Source organism: Caretta caretta, chromosome 1 (assembly GCF_965140235.1).
Source record: "Caretta caretta isolate rCarCar2 chromosome 1, rCarCar1.hap1, whole genome shotgun sequence".
NCBI classification, from domain to species: Eukaryota; Metazoa; Chordata; order Testudines; family Cheloniidae; genus Caretta; species Caretta caretta.
The window spans coordinates 298,731,795-298,752,732 of NC_134206.1; the positions used below are offsets into that span (position 1 = coordinate 298,731,795).

At 42.9% G+C, this 20,938-nt stretch overlaps 1 long non-coding RNA gene across 1 annotated transcript; it reads left to right on the top strand.

Moving 5' to 3' along the window:
• On the top strand, window positions 1-8,674 carry LOC125630295 (uncharacterized). The gene is made up of 4 exons (XR_007354615.2): window positions 1-57; window positions 4,022-4,070; window positions 7,947-8,231; window positions 8,347-8,674. It is a non-coding gene; the product is annotated as an uncharacterized LOC125630295 (long non-coding RNA).
• Window positions 8,675-20,938: the final 12,264 nt, after the last annotated feature.

A 20,938-nucleotide genomic window follows, 5' to 3' on the forward strand; every position in this document is an offset into this window, starting at 1 on the left:
ATGGAATAGGAGACACAGTATTAGTGGCTGACAAGGGCACCCACAATCAAGAATATAGTAAGTGTGACTGCTATATGTGTACATTTAATTGATTAGAATACAAGGGGAATGAGTTGTTAATCTCAGCCAATTCCTTCCTGGACATTTGTCCAAACATTAAAAACATTATTGTTGTCATATAGGCTGTGACCTGAAAACAACTATGCACATGCTTAACTTTACTCTCATGGGGAGTCCTATTGACATCTATAGGACAACTCATGTAAAGTGTGTGTTTGATGGGTCAGGGCATAGGTACCAACTCCGTGGGGGCTGTGGGGCTGCAGCACCCTCAGGGAAAAATTAGCAGGTGCTCTGCACCCACCGGCAGCCAAGCCCCCTCCTTGCCGCCTCCTCTCCCGAGTGTCAAGGTTCCTCCCCCACTCTGAACTCTAGGGTACAGATGTGGGGACCTGCATGAAAAAAACCCCTAAGCTTATCTTTACCAGCTTAGGTCAAAACTTCCCCAAGGTACAAAATATTACACCCGTTATCCTTGGAATGGCCGCTACCACCACCAAACTAATACTGGTTACTGGGGAAGAGCTGTTTGGACGCGTCTTTCCCCCCAAAATACTTCCCAAAACCTTGCACCCCACTTCCTGGACAAGGTTTGGTAAAAAGCCTCACCAATTTGCCTAGGTGACTACAGACCCAGACCCTTGGATCTTAAGAACAATGAACAATCCTCCCAACACTTGCACCCCCCCTTTCCTGGGAAATGTTGGATAAAAAGCCTCACCAATTTGCATAGGTGACCACAGACCCAAACCCTTGGATCTGAGAACAATGAAAAAGCATTCAGTTTTTACAAGAAGACTTTTAATAAAAATTAGAAGTAAATAGAAATAAAGAAATCCCCCCTGTAAAATCAGGATGGTAGATATCTTACAGGGTAATTAGATTCAAAAACATAGAGAACCCCTCTAGGCAAAACCTTAAGTTACAAAAAAGATGCACAGACAGAAATAGTTATTCTATTCAGCACAATGCTTTTCTCAGCCATTTAAAGGAATCATAATCTAACACATACCTAGCTAGATTACTTACTAAAAGTTCTAAGACTCCATTCCTGTTCTGTCTCTGGCAAGAGCAGCATACAGACAGACACAGACCCTCTTTGTTTTTCTCCCTCCTCCCAGCTTTTGAAAGTATCTTGTCTCCTCATTGGTCATTTTGGTCAGGTGCCAGCGAGGTTACCTTTAGCTTCTTAACCCTTTACAGGTGAGAGGAGCTTTCCCCTGGCCAGGAGGGATTTCAAAGGGGTTTACCCTTCCCTTTATATTTATGACACGCCCCCCAAATCTCAGCTAGGGTGAAACACTGGCTGGGATTTCTTCCTGGAGCTCTAGGAAAAACAGAGTTAATAAGACACATGCATCTCTAAATATACTACCAAGTACATAAAGACTAACAATATTTTCCACATCTCAAGGACGATTTTAACCAGTTGATTCTGGGAAACTTTCACGGGAGAGTGCATCAGCCACTTTGTTAGAAGCTCCTGAGATGTGTTGGATGTCGAAATCAAAATCTTGGAGAGCTAAACTCCACCGAAGAAGTTTTTTGTTAGTTTCTTTGACGGTGTGAAGCCACTTTAGTGCAGCATGGTTGGTTTGCAGGTGGAAACGCCGTCCCCAAACATATGGGCGTAGCTTTTCCAGAGCGTAGACAATGGCATAACATTCTTTTTCAGTGACTGACCAGTTGCTTTCCCTCTCAGACAGTTTTTTGCTGAGAAACACTACAGGGTGGAATTCTTGATCAGGTCCTTTCTGCATTAAAACTGCTCCCACACCATGCTCGGATGCATCTGTGGTTACTAGGAACGGTTTGTCAAAGTCTGGGGCCCTTAGTACAGGGTCAGACATGAGTGTCGCTTTAAGCTTGTTAAAGGCCTTCTGACACTTTCCAGTCCACTGAACAGCATTTGGCTGTTTCTTTTTGGTTAGGTCTGTCAGTGGGGCAGCGAGGTTACCTTTAGCTTCTTAACCCTTTACAGGTGAGAGGAGCTTTCCCCTGGCCAGGAGGGATTTCAAAGGGGTTTACCCTTCCCTTTATATTTATGACAGGCTGCAGCACCCTCAGGGAAAAATTAGCAGGTGCTCTGCACCCACCGGCAGCCAAGCCCCCTCCTTGCCGCCTCCTCTCCCGAGAGTGCTGCATCCCTCTCCTCCCCCTCCCAGTGCTTTTCGCCTGCCGCCTAACAGCTGTTTGGCGGCGTTTAGGACTTTCCGGGAAGGATGGGGAGGAGTGGGGACACGGCATGCTTGGGGGAGGAGGCAGTAAAGAGGCGGGAAAGGGGGTGGAATTAGGGTGGGGAGAGGGTGATGCAGGGGTGGGGGGGTTGAGCACCCAGGGGGCAGAAGGGAAGTCGGCGCCTATGGGTCAGGGCCTAAATGGCAAAAATCATAAATGCCTCAACTGGTTTTAATCTGAATGGTTCCATTCAAGTCAATTTACACTGATTTACACTACCTTACGGTCTGGACATATGTACAAGGACATGTGTCTAGTAAGGAACAGGATGAGATCATCAAACTCATGTCTCTTATAGTCTAATCCAGTGGTTCTCAACAGGGGTGCTTGTACCCCTGGGGGTATACAGAGGTCTTCCAGGGCAGCATATCAACTCATCTAGATATTTGCCTAGTTTTACAACAGGCTACATAAAAAGCACTAGTGAAGTCAGTACAAACTAAAATTTCATACAGACAATGACTTGTTCATAGTGCTCTATATACTATACACTGAAATGTAAGTAGAACATTTCTATTCCAATCAATTTTATTTTATAATTATATGTTAAAAATAAGGTAGTACGCAATTTCAGTAATAGTGTTCTGTGACACTTTTGTATTTTTGTCTGATTTTTTTAAAGTAGTTTTTAAGTGAGATGAAACTTTGGGTACGCAAGACAAATCAGACTCTTGAAAGGGGTACAATACTCTGAAAATATTAAGAACCACTGGTCTAATCAATCCACTATACATATAGCAACTACTAGAGCCCATGTTTACCACTACAATGCTCTCTATTCTACCTCACAATGTTGATGTCAGTGGGACTACTCATGAAGATTAAGTTAAGCATCTGCATTAGAATTTTTATGATGGGGGCACTGATGATTGGCAGGCTGTCCAGGAGAGACCAAGTACTGAAACAACAAAGGATTTTGAAAGTCAGGACTGAGGCTACATATGGAAATTTGCACAGGTTCTGGCCACTACAAAAATTGCCTAAATTTCTTTTTTATAATTGCCACAAAGCTCAGAATATAAACACATAAAACCTTAACATTCTGTAGCAGTCTGGTTTTTATATTTTCCTTTTTCTGCCCCATAAAAGTCTGCACTATAAAGAAAAAACTGGTGGCATGTACTTAACAGTAGACATAGTTTCAGTCTTTGGATCTATATTAATCCTTCAAATTTCTCTCTCACAGTTTATGTCGTCATTCAGATTTTACTCTGGACCATCTACCCTTTCCCATATGTTCCTAGAAGGAAATGTGCATGAATCAGGAACACTGCAAGACATATGATATTCAACAATAAGAAATATTTTCAAGGGACCCAAAAGAAAAAAATCTAATGAAAATTCTAGCTGGCTTTCAGTTTTATTCATTCATACAAAATACGTAAACATCATTAATTCAAAGTTTTTAGTCATGGGAAGAAACTTCTTTTGCTTTTCTTGTAATTTATTTTCTCAGAATCAGAGATTTTACTGTGGATTTTTTTTATGCCTTATGATTACTTACATTTAAGTGTTTTATTTATCTTGAACATTGCACTCCATTTATAAGGATTTTTAAGCGTTATGCAGACCAACATCCTAAAGGTTCTACAGACAAGTCTTGGTTTTTTGATGTTCAATAAATGTAGAAGCATGTGTGATATGCAATGGGTGCCTGTATGAATTATATTACATCAGGTTATGTATGTATCAAATAACATGATGTAATTATTTGAAACAACAGAATGTGATATTCATGGCCCATCAGCTAGAAGACTGCAAATGATCTACAGGTAATTGTCTGAACACAATATAATGGTTCCCAGATATTTTTCCTATGGACTGTTTAAGAGTAAAGCTAAATATGCTGCAGCTGACCTTGCTGATTCCTCCCTTGCGACCCTATATACAGGAAGATCCTGGAAGAATGAGAGAACAGTTTGCTACTGCAGTCAGAGCACAGAGAGCAAAAACCTGGTCTCCAGGGGCTAGTGTGCCCATGAATCAGAAGGCGAAGGCAATAGAAAGGGAGATAGCAAAAACAGAAAAGACAAATCATGTGAATTATGTAAACCAGATTTTCATTGTGAGTAAGTCAAAAATGTTCCATTAGTCTGTTTGGGCCTGTAAAACTTGGCAAAAAGGTAGTTTATTTGAATTCAACTCCCATAACCAAACTAGCAACCCTGACAAGAGGAAACCAGAGTTTTCGCAAAAAGAATTTTTACATTTTTTTTTCTTTAAGCCCAACATTTACAAAAACTGCCTTACAGAGACTTTGCCCTACTTCTCATTGATAAACAATACTTCTTGTAAACCCCTCCAAATGTGATCCTACAGATAGATACAGCTAGAAATTCAATCATTGCTAGCTTTGTTTAAAAATAGAGGGGAAATGGCCCCAGGCTCCCCTCTGTGTTTGTATGTGAAGGGAAGTCTGCTGAGTGTGGAAATTGCATTTTGAGGGCTCAGTGTGGTCCACAAATCTAGAGGGAGCAGGAAGGGGCAGGGCAGAGGAATGGGCTGGTTTCCTCTGGGTTCTCCCCTGTGCCCTGAAAGCATAAAGCTGTATTAACTGGTGCTACTTCCCCCTCTGTGCTGCAGAATTCCAATATGGCGGTTGCCCAGGGGGCAGTCACAGTTGGGGAATCCCTTCCGAGCAGTGCTTAATTTGTAATGAAAGGAGTACCAGGGATCAAGCAATTATTTTCCTTTCATAACTGACATGACAAGCCTAGAGGTGCCAGGGCTATGAATTGCCAAGCCTAGAGGTGTTGGGGCTCAGCCTTGGCAAACCCTAGCACAAATTACGCACTGCCTCTAAGCATGACATTTTGGGGTTCAATATGAGGTGGTAGGGCCAAATAGTAGTGGGGAATCCATAACTTCTTTTGAAAGGGGAACCTGCTTCCTTACAAAAGAATTCATAGGAAATGGATTTGAAACTCATGGAAGCACCTATCCTATCTGTAGGAAACTCAAGCATAGGAGAGAGTGGAGCTGATATAAATTAATTGTGGGGACAGGATTATTTTAATTTTGCCACTGATGTCCAAAGAGGAGCAAGGTTTTTATTCCAAAGTCCTCGGTGGTAGAGCTGATAAAAAATTGTTAAACAACAAGATTTTTCAATGAAAAATGGCCTTGCTGAAAACAAACAAAAATTGCAAAAAGCCTATTCACTTTTCAAAATTTGTCACAAATTTTTCTCTACATTTTATCCAAAACATTAATTTTTTTCACTAACATCTCATTTTTTGTTTATGAATGTGTTTTTTAAACTCATGTCTGATTAAAAATGGATTTTTAAAAAGCACAACAAATTTAAGAACAATCAAAGTTTCAAACCCTGAAAATTTTGAAAACATTCAATTTGTTTTCATTTTGCGACTAGTTCTACTTTGTAACATGCTAGGGACCTAATCTTGAGAGGTGCTGAGTCCATCATTATTGCATGGACTCAGCAACTCTCAGGATTAGGCTCACATCCACCAGCCCAGTGAGCAAAAAAAAGTTGAGTGATGATATCTCATGCTCTGTTTCAATGCATTTTACAGAACCAATGAAAACACATTTGTGCTTTTCTAATGGATGACTTTCTATTCATTTTTGTAAATCTCAAATTGACTCAACACATTCAGGGGGTGATTCCAAAAGCACCTTATAGAAAAGCAATGGGATTTGTGTTCCTAAATCCCTCATGCATTTTTGAGTCTCCCCCTCATCAAATACATTAATGAATAAATCCAGTTAAGAAATTGCAACATTAATGAACTTTCACATGAGATCCTGCCATTTTAGCTGCACTCAGAGTGAATAACGTACATTTCCATTTAATATAACAATCCAGTTTATGGCAGGTCTCACTTGTAGACTGATTTTTTTTTTTGTCCAGAGTTCTTACTATCTGTGCATATAAGCATGGAACTGCCTTTTCTTTAGATGATTGTTTGTTTAGATGATAATGGTTTCTTTGGGGATTATGATCCTCCCATAGCATAATAAGCAGCAAGCTATAACATTTGCACATCATAATGTATCATCATATTTTACTTTTAACTCATTTTTGGATACATTTTTTGAAAAGTACCATTTATTCTATGTCAGGTTTCAGAGGAACAGCTGTGTTAGTCTGTATTCGCAAAAAGAAAAGGAGTACTTGTGGCACCTTAGAGACTAACCAATTTATTTGAGCATGAGCTTTCGTGAGCTCAAGTGAGCTGTGGCTCACGAAAGCTCATGCTCAAATAAATTGGTTAGTCTCTAAGGTGCCACAAGTACTCCATTTATTCTATGTTTCTCTTAATAGGCCCTGCATTTAATGCAAGATTGTGGCACACCTACCTGCCTGCACAAAGGATGAGGGGGGACATAACTGAGCACTGCCCCTCTCAGTGGTCTGCAAGTAAACTCTGTCTAGCTCTTAATCAAGAAGAGCCTTCACAGCACTACAAATGGGAAGAATCATACTCATGAAAAGTAAAACTTTGTTAATGTCTTTTATAGTCTGACAGTGGAAGAAGGAAAAGATTCTAATTGACCTTATTTTAGTCTAAGCAAACTTTTTTTTTTAATTCTAGCTGACAAAAAAGCAGCAGTGCAAGGTTGCTTTGGGGTGTTGTTGTTGGTTTGTTTGTTTTTATAGGTGTTCCTTTCAAAAAAAGTGACCTGTTTTCTTCTTTAAAACGTGAATTCTGTGCTTGTGAAAAGGTCTGGACTCACAGCTTTGGAAGTCTGGAATATCCTATTTATCCACAAAAACAAGTACAGCAGCAGTGCAAGTTTCCACACACTGCCCCTCCAACCTGTCTTACTCTGTATTGGGAGGGACCACCCTCTTGGAGGGAAAGAGCATTTCCATCTCCATTCAGCTACAACACATGGTCTTTCTCCCTAGACTGCCAGCAAGGATACCAATTAGTGCTAACTGTGCTTTGGGATGATGAGGATCTCTAACAAGAAACTGGGGCCTCCAACTAATTTCACATGAAGGAAACCACCAAACAGCTGTCAGACTGAGACAATTTTTGGTTGCCACCAATGTGAGCTGGATTTGAACTGGGCACCTAACGATAGAAGACTCATTAACTCATAATACTTAATCCCATGAGCAGACAGTCTTTGGAAAAGTTGCCACACTATTATTCACTTTTACTAACTAATATATGCAGCGTACTGCCCATTAATTGAGACACTTCTGATTTCATTATATTCAGTTATTTTCAGTGAAACATGTTTCAGAATACTGCCTGAAAATATGTTTCAGAATACTGCTTGTGTGTTGTTTAAAAAAACACATTCAATACTATGTAATTAATAATTAACACTTTAAGAAGCTGAAAAAGTCTTCAGAAAAAAACATCATAATGTCATCGTAAAATACCTTTGGCTTTCATATGGAGAAAATTCTGGTTTTTGTTGATGGTGGATGTGACTCTGGCAGTCCAGGTGCCAGGTCATGCCAAGGCGCTAGGCCTAACTGAATACTGAACTTGGGGAAGTGGTGGAGATGGGGCATGGGGCAGAGCGAGAGCAGGAAGAGGCTGGGCAGGGGTGGAGACTTGAGGGAAGGGGTCAGGTGGGGGCGGGGCCGAGGGCTGAGCAGGGCTTTGAGTACCCCCAGGGCCCGGGCACCATCCTCCAGGCCCTGTGCTTGTTCTCTGATGCAGGACCGGCTTCCAAGATCTCCTGGAACATGTCATCCTGAGTCCTTTTCTTTATCCTCATTATCTGGCTCAGGCATTCTGTGGGTGTGGAGGGGGAGACCCTGAAGGCCACAATTGCAGAAGCTGCAGATACAACACACAGAAGTACCATTGTCAGTGTACTCACGACAGAAATCGAAACGTAGGATACTGAACTCACTCCCTTTGATCCCCCAAAGTTGTAAGCCCTACATTCTCACTTCTCTTTCCAATTGATACAGCATGGCACCAGTTATGGCACCAGCCATGGTGAGTATGGCCCTTGGGGGCATAAGGGGTTGGGGAAATGAGTGGGGGATAGCTCACAGGTATGAGTATATTTGTATAGGACAATGGAACTGAATACTGGCACTGTTTTCCACAGGCAGTGGTGATTTGAGCTCATATCTCACTCCTGATGACAACAGAGGCAGAGAAAGCACAGCTGCTGCTGGTGACTAATGCCTCGCGGGTCTGTATGCTACTAGCCTGGGTACTTCCATGGTGCCTACTGAAATAATCACTGAATGATGTGGGAAAGTGTCCTACCGCAGTGGAAGAAATAAGGCAGCCCTCCCAAGAAATCTTTGGCAGAGAGTTGCAGAGAACCACCATGACAGTTTCATCAAGATCTCTACAGAGGATTCCTGGGACATCTCAGTGCACATAAACAAACTGCTCCGTGTGGCCCACCTCTGCAAAACTCTAGAGGGGAATGAGAAGCAGATAGCGACTCTCTCTCTCTCTCTCTCTCTCGGTTGCTTCACTACTACCACAAGTAAAAAAAGAGTAAATCAACAGATGTGCCTTGCTACTTTGGGGGTTCCATCCTGGTAATTTCAAAGCAAACTGCATACTTACCAGAGGGTCCTTCCCCTACATCAGGCTCATCCGTGGTCAACTCTCAGGACTGGCTGGACTGTGGTGGAGTCAAAAACATGTCTTGGCTTGCTGAGCAGGTGGATCCCCCAGTCACCTGTCCCCATACTTCTCCTCTTCTTCCTCATCTACTTCCTCGCTGTTCACAGTGGGGGCCTGTGACTCTAGCTGCTCCAAAGTACCTAGGGAGTTCTTGGGGGTGGTTGTGGGATCTCTGCTGAGGATGGCATGCAGTCCCTTGTAAAAGTGGCAGGTCTGCGGCTCCGCAGATCAATTATTGGCCTCCCTGGCCTTCTGGTTTACCTGCCAGAGCTCTTTGGCTTTCACATGGCATTGATGTTGTTCCCTCTTGTAGCCCTTCTCCTGCATGCCCAAAGCAAGCTGCTTGTAGATGTTGATGTTTCTATGGCTGGATCAAAGCTCTGCCTGCACAGACCCAGGAGATCGAACATCTCCTGTGTACTCTAAGCAGAAGTGTATCTGCAGTGTGTAGCCAGCATAGTCAGCTGCACACAACAATGGAGAGCTGCTAGGTTTGCTCTCTAAGTCAGGCAACCAGGAAAAGGAATTTCAAAAATTTGCGGGGCTTTAAAGGAGACAGGCATCTTCATGTCTACCTGACCCCTGGGCAGCAGAGTTCACAAGTTTGACCAAAGTGGTCACTGTAAGGCATTGTGGGACAGCTCCTGGAGGCCAGTAACAGTTGATGTAAGTAACGCAGTTTGTACACTGACACTGCATCGACCTAAATACATCAACTGTGACTCTGCGCCACTCAGGAAGATTATTAAGTTGGTATAGTGAGGCAGTTATGTTGGTGGGAGAGAATTTTAAGTGTAGACACATCCACAGCTAGGTCGGCATAAGCTGCCTTGTGTCAACTTAGTTTAGACCAGTCCTAAGACTGTTAATTCCCCCCAGTCAGGGGAGAAACATCACCGCATGTGAAATGCTAGTTTACCACAAGAGCTGTTATCTTTTCCCCAATGAAGGAAGCTCTACAGACATCAAACAAATCATTGTGGACAAAAGACTTTGTTGACTGCTACCCCCAACCCTTGAAAAGGGTACGTGCACATGCCCATGTCCTATCACAGCTTGAATGCTGGGGGAAGGGAATAAAAATGCCTGTCAAGGAGAAACTGGTACCTTTATGTTTTCTGGACTCTGAGGGGCAAAGATTCCTAAACGTAAGCAAACGATCCCCAAGCTGCTTGGCTTGGCTTAGCCCTAAAGGACATAAAAGCTTGCTTACAGTAGAAGATTCTATTGCCTTTTGAACTTAAGATTGTACCTCATTTGTGTATACGGTTACCTGATTTAACCTTGTAAATAACTCATTTCTTTTTCTAGTTAATAAACCTTTAGTTAGTTTGTTACAGGATTGGTTACCAGTGTTGTCTTTGGTTTGAGATCTGAGGAACAACTGAGCTGGGGTAAGTGACTGGTCCTTTGGGACTGGAAGTAACCTGAATATTGATGTGACTTTTGCTATAAGCGACCATGTATCACAAAGTCCAGTTTGGACACAAAGGAGACTGTCTGTGACTCCATGGTAAGACTTTAATAGGGCTTTAGGAGTTCACCTTTGTTACTGGGTTGGTGAAATCTAATAATAGAACATATAACCAGTTTGGGGTTTTTGACCTGCTTCTTGACAGTCTGCCCTGAGGATGGCACTCACGGTGGTGAGCTACTCCAGAGAGCATGATACAGGAGTTTTTATTAAAATTCTTTAGTTTAAGTGTACCACCCTGTACTTTTAAACCACTTCAGTTAAGCCTGGAGACTAAGTACATGTAGATTAGTGTCTTCAACTTGGCAGAGAGAGAACCACCTGTAACAAATCTTCTATACTTCAAATTATAAATAAATACATGCCTTTCACTAAGTAGCCTCTCTCTCTTCTACAAAATAGGAGGATCATAGAATCAATGGCAATTTAATTTGCTGTCTCAAAATGAAAGACATATGTGGATGTAGCATCCATTAGTGAGTTCACAGAACACTTCACACATTAAAGTTATTGTCAAAGATGTTTACGTTTGAAGGAAGTTTATATATAATTTTGTTGCTAAATTCATAAGCTTTTTTCCCCTCTATCTTCTGTGTATGGAGAATTTAAAGTTCAAATCTTACACTGGAAGAGCTGTGGAATAGCAAACATCACCAAGTTCACAGTCAGTGTTCCATTCTTTCATTCCATGGGGAGTTCCTATTTCATGTGTTTTTCATTTTAAGTTCTGCTTCCTTGAATGCTATTTCCTCTCGTTTGGTTTTCACGAAGGTCAAAGAAATCTTTAGCAAATAAAAAATGTGAACATCCAGTCGTCTACTGGAAATCTGCCCATCCAGTGTCTAAAGAATATCTAGCTTTAAAGTTAAGGCATTCATATAGGAGCCCTATATATGCTAACTAAAGTGCTACAGAAACCTCCATTGGGATTCTCATTCATAGTTAAATATACAGCAGACTTGCTAGCCATCAGATGTGAGATCCTTTGTCTTGACTAAGTGCTGCAGAGATCAGCAGTTTACCAGAGATTAGAATTCTGGCAAACAAGCCTCTCCTAGGCCCTCTTTATAAAACTAGGCCCAGACCTCCTCCATTGACCTATTTTATATCAGTGTCAAGGTTACAGAGGCCCCTACTTAAGGCAAAAAATTGTAGGAAACCCCATTTATTAAAATTATTAGGCTAATGTTACAATAATATTCTATCAAAACTATAGGAACTAAGACTCCACAAGGCTCTCTCACCATCCTTTTTGCATGTCTGGTGAAAGTTACCTATGGAATGAAAACTTGTGATTTAGTACTCAAGATTATTAACTGCAGCCAGTTAAAACTGCATGAAAATTGAGAGGCACCAACTAACAGCATTTGCTACAGGTGGATATGGGATACTTTAGTAATGGAGCTCACTTGGCTCAGCAAGGACATCTATGGACTTTAGAATGCAGCTTGTCCAGTAATGAATAGTTAATAGCATTTAAAATTTGGACTTTTTTGAAGCTAACTGTTCAGTGGAGTCCAGGGTCAAAGCCAAAAACTTCAGACATTTTTGCCCGTTGGGCTAAATGCATGAGCTAGTAAGAACACCTTATAATTGAAAAGGGCTCAATCCTATAAAGACTTACACACATGCTTAACTTCAAACACTGAGTAGTCCCGTTGATCACTCATTGTGCAAAGTTCAGCACATGCCTATGTCTTTGCAGGATTGAGGCCAAAGTCAGAAACCTTGCCGGATCTGATTAATGTTATATGATAATAAAATGAGCAAAAATCACAGAAAAGAAGAAGAGGTAACTAATGGTTTTATTGGGACAACATGAAACACAACAAGTATGGACTCTGAGTCAAAAGGAAAATGTCTCAGTTATGTGCATAGGCTCACTGGAGTATGCCACATGCAGTGTCATTGGAGAGAAAGATGGAGGTAGTATGGGAGTATGGTGTGAAGAAGATTTAGCCATCCAAGACAGAAACTGGACAATCTAAGTAGTAGCAGCAGAACAAGAGAACGCTGGGGTATTAAGGAGAGATACAGAATGCTTCCTAGAAGATACGTCCACAGATTTACCAGTATTGCTATTGCAAAGGGAAAGAAGAGGATTTTATCTAGGGAGGTGGATATCTACAATAAAATGTTAAGTAAAAGGTGCAGTAACATTTTACAATCAAGCACTGAGCTTATGAGAAGATGATAAGTTTTACCTACAGACAATCATACAAACACCTGAAATCTTTGAGAAATCCATTTACAGGGGCTGCCTCTGCCTGAGACCAAAATTTTCAATTGAACTTTGTTCTGGGTAGTACATAGGACAATAGCTAGGACTGACTGACAAACATGCCGACTGCATGAAAGGTGAAAATATTCAGAATTTTCCCGGTTGCTGAAGAGATGGAAGTTCCAGTGACAATATTTGTACTAAATAATTTTGTCCGGACCTGTTACACAACAATTGTCCAAGATCTGCCACTTCATTCTTTTTTGGACCTGACCCTGTGAGGGGCTCAGATCATTTCCTTGCAGGAAGCACCAAAGATGATGTAATTGCTGCACAAGAGGCTCTTGCATAATTATTCAGGGCATATACTGGACCTTATTTACTATATACTAAGACTACTTTACATCACTTTGGCAATGTAAGGGGACCAAAGCAGTGTAAAGGAAATTGTAGCATAAATGAGAATAAGATCACTGGCCCAGAGTCTCAGTTGGTACAAATCAGTGTTACTCCATTGATTTCAATGGCACTACACTAATTTACACCAGCTGGGAATCGGTCTCTTGACATACTGAACAAGGTCCATGACAAGCACTTTGTTTAAAAATACAGAGCTTGATGTACTGCTTGGTTTTGTGCAAGCTTTCACATCCTGGCAGGAGCTTTTATGGCACCACCATATAAGTCTTATCTGTTCGAGCATCACTGAAGACACTCCTATCACTCCTGCTGCCATAACAGCTTAGAGAGCATCTTGTGTAATTTATTGTCTTTCATCTGCTTGCAAAAAGCAATGAAGTTTAATTGAGTTGGTGGGAGAAACTGAAGGCCCTTTTCACACTCACATGTTTTATTTTTGTTGCTGTTTGTACAGGTGCAATGGACAAGTCTCACTGGGTGTATTCCTAAGGACTGGGACTTGACACATGCCACTTGAAATTATTTTAAATTAGACCTTCAACAGCTCATAAACAAGGAGCTGTTTAAGATTTTTTTTTTAAGATTGCAGATCCAAACATAATGAGCTCCCTTTGCACACACGTACACTCAGTGTACACACGTAACTAATATTCACCTAAGTTATCTTGGTGTATTGTGAGAACAGACCCTTTTAATTTATTTTCCAAACAATTCCATTACCAAAAAAGAAAAAAATCGGATCTTCAGAATCATCCGTCTTATTTGAAAATTGAAACAAAAGGATCCAGTGTAGGCATCAGGAAATCAGTAATCTACTAAACCAATTAGTCAAGTTAATGTTCCCAATAAGCTTACAAGCAGAACATTCAATAGTGTCTGGAAATATTAATTAACAGAGAAAAGACACAGACAAGCTTATACATTATGAAATAACAAAAATTGGAATTAGAATATCTTTGTGGGCCAGACTGTCTGCTGGTGCCAACTGGAGAAGCTCTGGGCTTGTGGGCACTACTGCTTTAGTTGATGTAATTTACATAGCTCAGGATGTGAAAATCCCAACCCCCGAGGGAACGTAAATTACATTGACTTACAGCAGTGTCCAAACCCTGCTATCTTGGCAGGAAACGCTCACACTGACATAGCTTCCACCTCTCGTGGAGGGGAGAATGCTCTCCAGTTGACATAGCGCATCCACCTGTGCTGATGTAGCTATGGTGGTGAAGAAAAGCCCCCTGTTTATTTCAATTAAGCCATGCCAGTTTAACCACTTAAAGACATGAAGGCCCCAGTAACTTTCATTTGTGATCAATCTCAGCTGAAGAATTTGTCAAAAAATTCTTTTGGAACAAACCTTCATAAAGCATGCTATTACTTTTACAGCTCTCTTAATGTCTCCTGGTTCACTGCCAAGAACATGCCATTCCATGTTAGGTCTGTTTTCTGCAACAGAGGTCTCAAGTTCTATTTTCAAAAAAATGGAGTGGGGGTTAAGGACTCATGATCAGCAGTTGTCTTACATATAGCACTTTTAACCTAAGAAAGTAGACTCTGACATTAGTTAGCAAATATGTCTCTTTAGTAGGTTTTTCCTCCTTCCTTGAAATTACAGCTTTAACTTTTTAGTACCTTGGTGTCCTTTATTTAAGGACACCATGAGCCGATTAACTTCTGCCGCCTAGACTCTTTTCTGCATTCATTACACATCCCAAACTCTCACTGACGTCAATGTTGGAATTGACCCCTGCGTCAGTGCAGAGCCTGACACAGGGATGGTTTCACAGTGTCCGTTCACCCCTCGTGAGCGCCCCTTTGGCCGGGTGCGTGTGCCTGCTCCCGTTCTCTCTCTCTCTCTCTGAGCATCCCTGCTCTGGGATAGAGCCATGCCCCAGGGCTCCCTCCCTGGAGGCAATGTCTTTGCCCTCTTAGGCTTCCTGGCTACAGCTCTCCAACTGTCCCACTATAGTTCAGTTCCCCCTCTGGGGTGCCTCAATATCCAGGCCACTTCCCCCCAGTGGCTAATGGGGGGGGGGTGAGGGGAACCTGGGCCCACCCACTAGTCTGGGTCCCAGCTCAGGGACCCTTCAGAGAGCAGCCATCTGCTGTGTCCTTTTAACTATATTGCAGGGCTTTTCTAGCGTGACCAGATGTCCTGTTTTTAAAGGGACAGGACCATATTTAAACCCTCCCACAGTTGTCCCAACTTTTTCATGAAAATGGGCAAACTGACCCATATTTTCTGTCTCCTCTCCATCAGTTTTGGTGGGTCCTGCTGCTGGCTGGATCCCTGCTCACCAGCTGCCCACCCACCAGCCATGAGTAAAGGGGTCCAGTGGCCAATGATGGGGGTGGGTGTGCAAGGTGGTGGTGATGTAGTGTGCGGGGCTGGCTGTGCCCCCTGCTAGTCCATCAGTGCAGCCCCCGCTGCATGCCTGCTCTCGGCTAACAGGGTCCCTCCCCCAATCCCGTTTCTGGCCGGCACTGGCTGTGCGCTGCGAGCTGCCGTGGCTGGTGAGTCTGGGAAGGCGCCAGGTGGCAGCCAGTTACGTGTCACCTCTGCTGCCCACCCATCAGCCTTTACTTGCTTCCCCTCTCGCTGTCCTCTCCCTGCTTTGCCACTTCGCCCCACCCTCAGCTCCACTCCGCCTCCATATCCCCCTCGGTGGGACGTGTCCCACTCCCAGTGCTGTGCAGAAAACCAGCCCCTGGTCAGAGTGCTGAGCTCAGCAACAGCCTGGCTGGCAAGCTCCTTCCTTCCTCCATTACCTCTGGCTAGGCCAGTGCCCCGGAAAAGCCCAACACCCTCTGGCTCGGGGCACTGGCTAGGAAGAGCCAAGCCCTGCATATGCCAAAGGCCCACACAGCACTGGCATGGGGAAGCCTCTCTGCCCCTCAGCTAAGCTCTGGACTGGTATGCGTGAGGAAGCGATTTCCAGCTTGTTCATGCCCTGAACCTGCAGGCTCCACACCAGCGCCATGGGCGGAGGCTTAGCACCCTCTTCACGTGCCCCCGCCAGCCTTAGGTCCTGCCCCCAGTGACCATGGGGCTGCTCCATCCCCTAGGCACCCTCCCCTGGTGAGCCACCTCTCTGGCCAGATTCGCTGAAGCCCCTGGAGTCAGGTTCCCTGGGCCCTGGTGCACAAGGCATCCTTAGGGCTTAACCCCTTCATGCCCATGCTGTAGCCAGGGGACAGGAGGCAGCTGGGTTGTGTTGGTGGCAAGCAGCAGCCCGGAGGCATTAGCTGCCTTTTGATATTGTGTGGGCAGGAAGGGACAAGCTGCTTCCAGCCACACAGGTTGCGGGGGGGGGGGGGGGGAAGAGATAAGATCAGCTCTGCAAAGACACAGACCAGGTCATCCCTTCCCCTCCTCCTTTGAAGCTGAAAGCAGCTTCCATCCCTTCTGCTTTCGGCACAGTGCTGAAAAGCTGCTGCTGGCCACTTTCTGGCATGAACCCTGATATAAATCGGGGGGGGGCATGTGACCTTGCATGCCTCCCCCACCCCCAGCAGGTGTTGCCTCAGGAAGACATGGTGCCAGGTATCAGGAGAGGGTCCATCCTGGTGGCCCAGCTAGGCATGGAGGGCAGAGAGAGCCAGGCAGTGAGGGTCGGGTCAGTCAGTCACCCCCTTGTGTGAGAGAGGTGTACGTGAGTGTCATCTCTTCCCATGTGAGCCCAAAATCCTTAAGGATAAGAAGGTAAATACAAAGAATCCAACCATGCAGTATTTCTTGTTAACAAGAAACTTGATGTTAATTTGAACATTTGTACAATTGATTGCCATCAAACTTGCTTGAATACGAGTAATTTTACCAGGTGTCCAGTATTCAGCATAGGGAAATGTGGTCACACTAGGCTTCTCTAATTTCCTGGGCCACGTCCCCATGGCCACATGCTGTCTTCACCCTTACCTCAGGGCCTTGTCCTAAAGAAGTCCCAGCAACCAGCTCAGGGCTCCTTCTCACTCTCCCCAGCTTCTGGCAGCGCTGCCCTGTCCGAGGTTCTGTAGCTTCATCAACCAGCCACACTCCTACAGCTCTAGCAAGGAACTGAACTGCCTCTGGCCCTGTAGCTCTTATAATAGGTTGCTGGGTCCCGATTGGCTGTGTCCCGCACAGCCACTCTAGGCAACTTGGAGGACCTCTCTACTGCCTTTTTTTGGGTGTGGGGTGTGGCAAGGCCACAAGGCCTCCAGCAGGGGGCCTCAGAGGGTCTGGTATACCCCATTGCGGATGGACAGCACAATCTCACACCCTAATCCTGAGGCTGCTAGCAGCTGGCTCTTCTCTAACTTGTAGCTGGCTGCCCATGGCCACTCTCAGTGTCCCCGTCACTGAGCAATAGCCAGAGTGCAGGTCTGCTCAGCCAGCTCCCCTCCTTTCTCCACCTTGAAGGGAAAGCTTTCTACACCAGGGACATTCCTTGGGGGGAAACTTACTGCTGTTTTCTGACCACTTTGTATGGGTATCGCTAGCATAGCCTTATCCTTGTCTAGACAAGGAAAATAAGTGGGTTTATAGAAAAACATGCTAGCTCATATGTTTTAATTAAGTGCTGTTTTAAAACATATTAGCACTTATCACAGACAGGTTTTTACACCTTTAAAATGTGTTAGCTGGTCTCGGTCAACTTTGTGCTCTCCCCTAGTGTCAATCACGACCAGCTAACGCATTTTAAAGATGTGAAACCCATCTACAGTAGGCGCTAATATACATTCACACCATGCCTAATGAAATTGAGTTGGATAATGTTTTAGTTTTTAAAAAATATTTTTATACTCTAGAGAAGTCCAAGATGACAGCATGGCAAGTGTAAATTGGGCCCAAGGAGAGTTTTTGTTGCACACGAAATGTAAGATCTGATCCTGCTGTAGGCCAGCAGTAACTTTTATAGTTAGTGCTGCATAACTTTTCTCATTAAGAATTTTAGTTGCTTATAATTTTGCCAAACTTTAATTACATTTGAGCTGAAATTTTCCATGCTAAGTGGATGCCTCAGGCTGAGTTTTTCTGGAAAGCTCCAGCAGAAGTAGATCAACCATTTGTGAGAACAAGATTAGAGAAAAACATGTTGTTTTGCCAATATTAAAAAATTATTACAATGGTGTCATTGAGAAGATCTAGCACATCCACACTTTGGAGCAAGCACTTGAAATTTATCACGGGTGGCATGTTGCAGTTAGGGAAGTGTTTTTGTGGTCCTTGTAAAAATCCACCCAAATCTGGCCCCATTGTAATCATCTGAAAACTGCCATTTGCACATCCTCAGCACAGGCTTGTCAGAGGCTAGCAGCTAAATTCTCTGAAGATTCCATCTGCAATGAGCATGCTTCAGCCCTGTGCAGTGGAAGCTGACTAGGATTTTCTTTCAGTTGCTTCTTCCAGCAGCTGATGGCCACTATGCTGCCCAGCATTGGAACTGAGAGCGGGGAGACTGTCTTTCCTGTGCTCCCAATCCAAGTCTCCCTTCCGGCACCCAGAAGGAGCAGCTTGACTAGTTTACCAAGGGGTGAGGAGCAGAGGTGGACCAGGGACTAGTTGAGGGGCACAGGGGTAGTAGCCTCAGGTAGGGAGAGGTGCAGGAAAGATAGGGACAAGCAAGTTGAAGTAGGGGACATTGGCAGAAAGGTCTGTAACCCCTTCAGAACCTGGGACAGACAAGTAATGGAGATCTATGCCAGAGTGCTGTAGATGTAAAAGTTCCAACCCTGCTGAAAGCCCTCATCATGGTTCCACATGATGGAATTTCTGTTTTTTGAATTTGTGTGTTATTTAAATTTAGGAAATTATATCCTTAAAAAAATTAAAAGAACATCAAGGCCGCATCAACAAGCACCAAAAAGTTAAGAAATGTCAGATTTAAGGTTGCCTATGCTATTTTGTGCACATGCAGTATGATACTATTTTTTGCAGGACCCTCGCTTCATTCAGTACACAGAAGGATAGTGCTCAGGGTAGCATGGTAAAGGAGTCTGCTGTCTGTAGGGCGCTGACTCATTCATTGCAGAAGTTGGAAGGTGTGTATTGAATGAGAAACAGGCTTGCAAGAAAAGGATGGCCTGGGGAATACGGCAGTTCAACTTATCCTGGAGAACTAGATTCTACCCCTGCCTCACCGTTCCTATGTGATGTTGAACAAATCACTAAAAACAAACTTTTCACAGGAGGACATTAAATGTGTGTTCCTCTTTTTCTAGTTGCCCAACTTGGGATCTCTGGTGCCTGAAGTGAGTGCTCACAGCTGCAGCTGAAGTCAATGGGAACTGTGCTTTGAAGCTACAAAGTGCTATAAAAATGCTAAGTACTCTGAAAAAAACAGACCCTAAATATCTTATATTGGGCACCCAAAATCAGTGGAAACTTCTGAAAATATTAGCTTTAAGCTCTCTGTGCCTCAATTTCGCATCTGGAATATGAGGATAATACCACCACCACTCCTCACAAGGGTGGTGTGAAGATAAATTAATTACTCTTTATGAAGCTCTCAAATATTATGGTGATGAGCACCATAGGCCTAGAAGGAAATTTATAATTTACTATTCAATGCAGGTTTTGAACAGTGTGAAATAAATAAGGAAAGGTGTCACACATTGAATTATGATGATAAAAAGAAACATTGAATAAATACCCGTTCAGTGAGCACTCTCCATTCTGTGCACTGAATGCGGCAGAGTCCTGTGGAAAAATTAGTACGTCATGTAATTAAACACTGGAAACCTTAATTCTGGCATTTTCTACCTTCTGAGTGCTTAGCTTTTCAACCTTAATAGTATATTAATGTAGGTTCTTTTCTACTTAATATGATTTTAGTTTGAAATTAAAGTATATATTTTTCCATTAGCATACTTTGGAATTGTGATACCATAAGGCATAAACTAATGTAAATGAAGGGCTTGGAGCCTTTCATTGTAGCAAACCCCTTGAGCTTTATTCACAACCAGTGACTAGATAGGGTAGGCTAGCTAGTCAAGATAAAGTATTATGATGGCAGCAGAAAAAGATACTGAGGATATAGTTATTTTCTATATACATGTCACCTAGTGAAATCCATTTTACTCAAAAATGACTTAATCAGATTTTAATTTCAATGGAACTAACTGAAGGCACATTTAACACATTTCTTAGCTATGACTGCTAACACTTTTCTACAAGAAACAAGTCCTCAAATTTTTTAAAAATAGAAAACCCTGCCCTGATAAGGGTTTTATTTAAGGCTATACAAATAAAATGCTGTAAGGAAAAGGAAGTGGGGATCCAGTGAGAAGAGACATCTTCACCTGTCTCTGCTGTGGCATATTGAGAAGCAGCACTTACTCACCTTGACTGACAGGTATCTCTGCATCTGGCAGTGATAAAAGGGCACAGAGTCTGGATGTCTAAGTCTGAGGTATGAAGGATTAATTTACACTATGTGATCTATTTGGTACGTAGACAGCATGTTTGAACAGTGCCTTTCTGTTTTTCAATAATAATTATTTAAAAATACAAAAAAAGAAATTTTTTAATTTTCTTTACCCCTCTAACAAAATGTAAACACAACACCTGGGCTCTAGACCGAGTTCAGAACACATTCAGAATTTATTCTATTCTCTTTGAATACTAAAGAATCACTCTCAGCATCTTTAAGTTATGTGAAATGTTAACAACTTTTGAGCTGTCTGGCTATATTTTAGGATTGTTAACAAAGAAGACTCACCAAGATTGATGTTACATTAATTACCAGACCTCTGGGCACTCAGACCTGAACCACCAGCAATGATACTGGCAAGCGATCTAAGGAACGCTGGCATTATCTTTCTGTTGAAGACCTGGAGGCAAGTTGACACCTGAATTGTCTGTAAAGTGGAACATTTCACTAGACTGCACTAGTAAAACACACATTGCTCTGATATTCATCCTGTCTGGAGGATAATTGCTTAATATATTACAGATTTCATTAA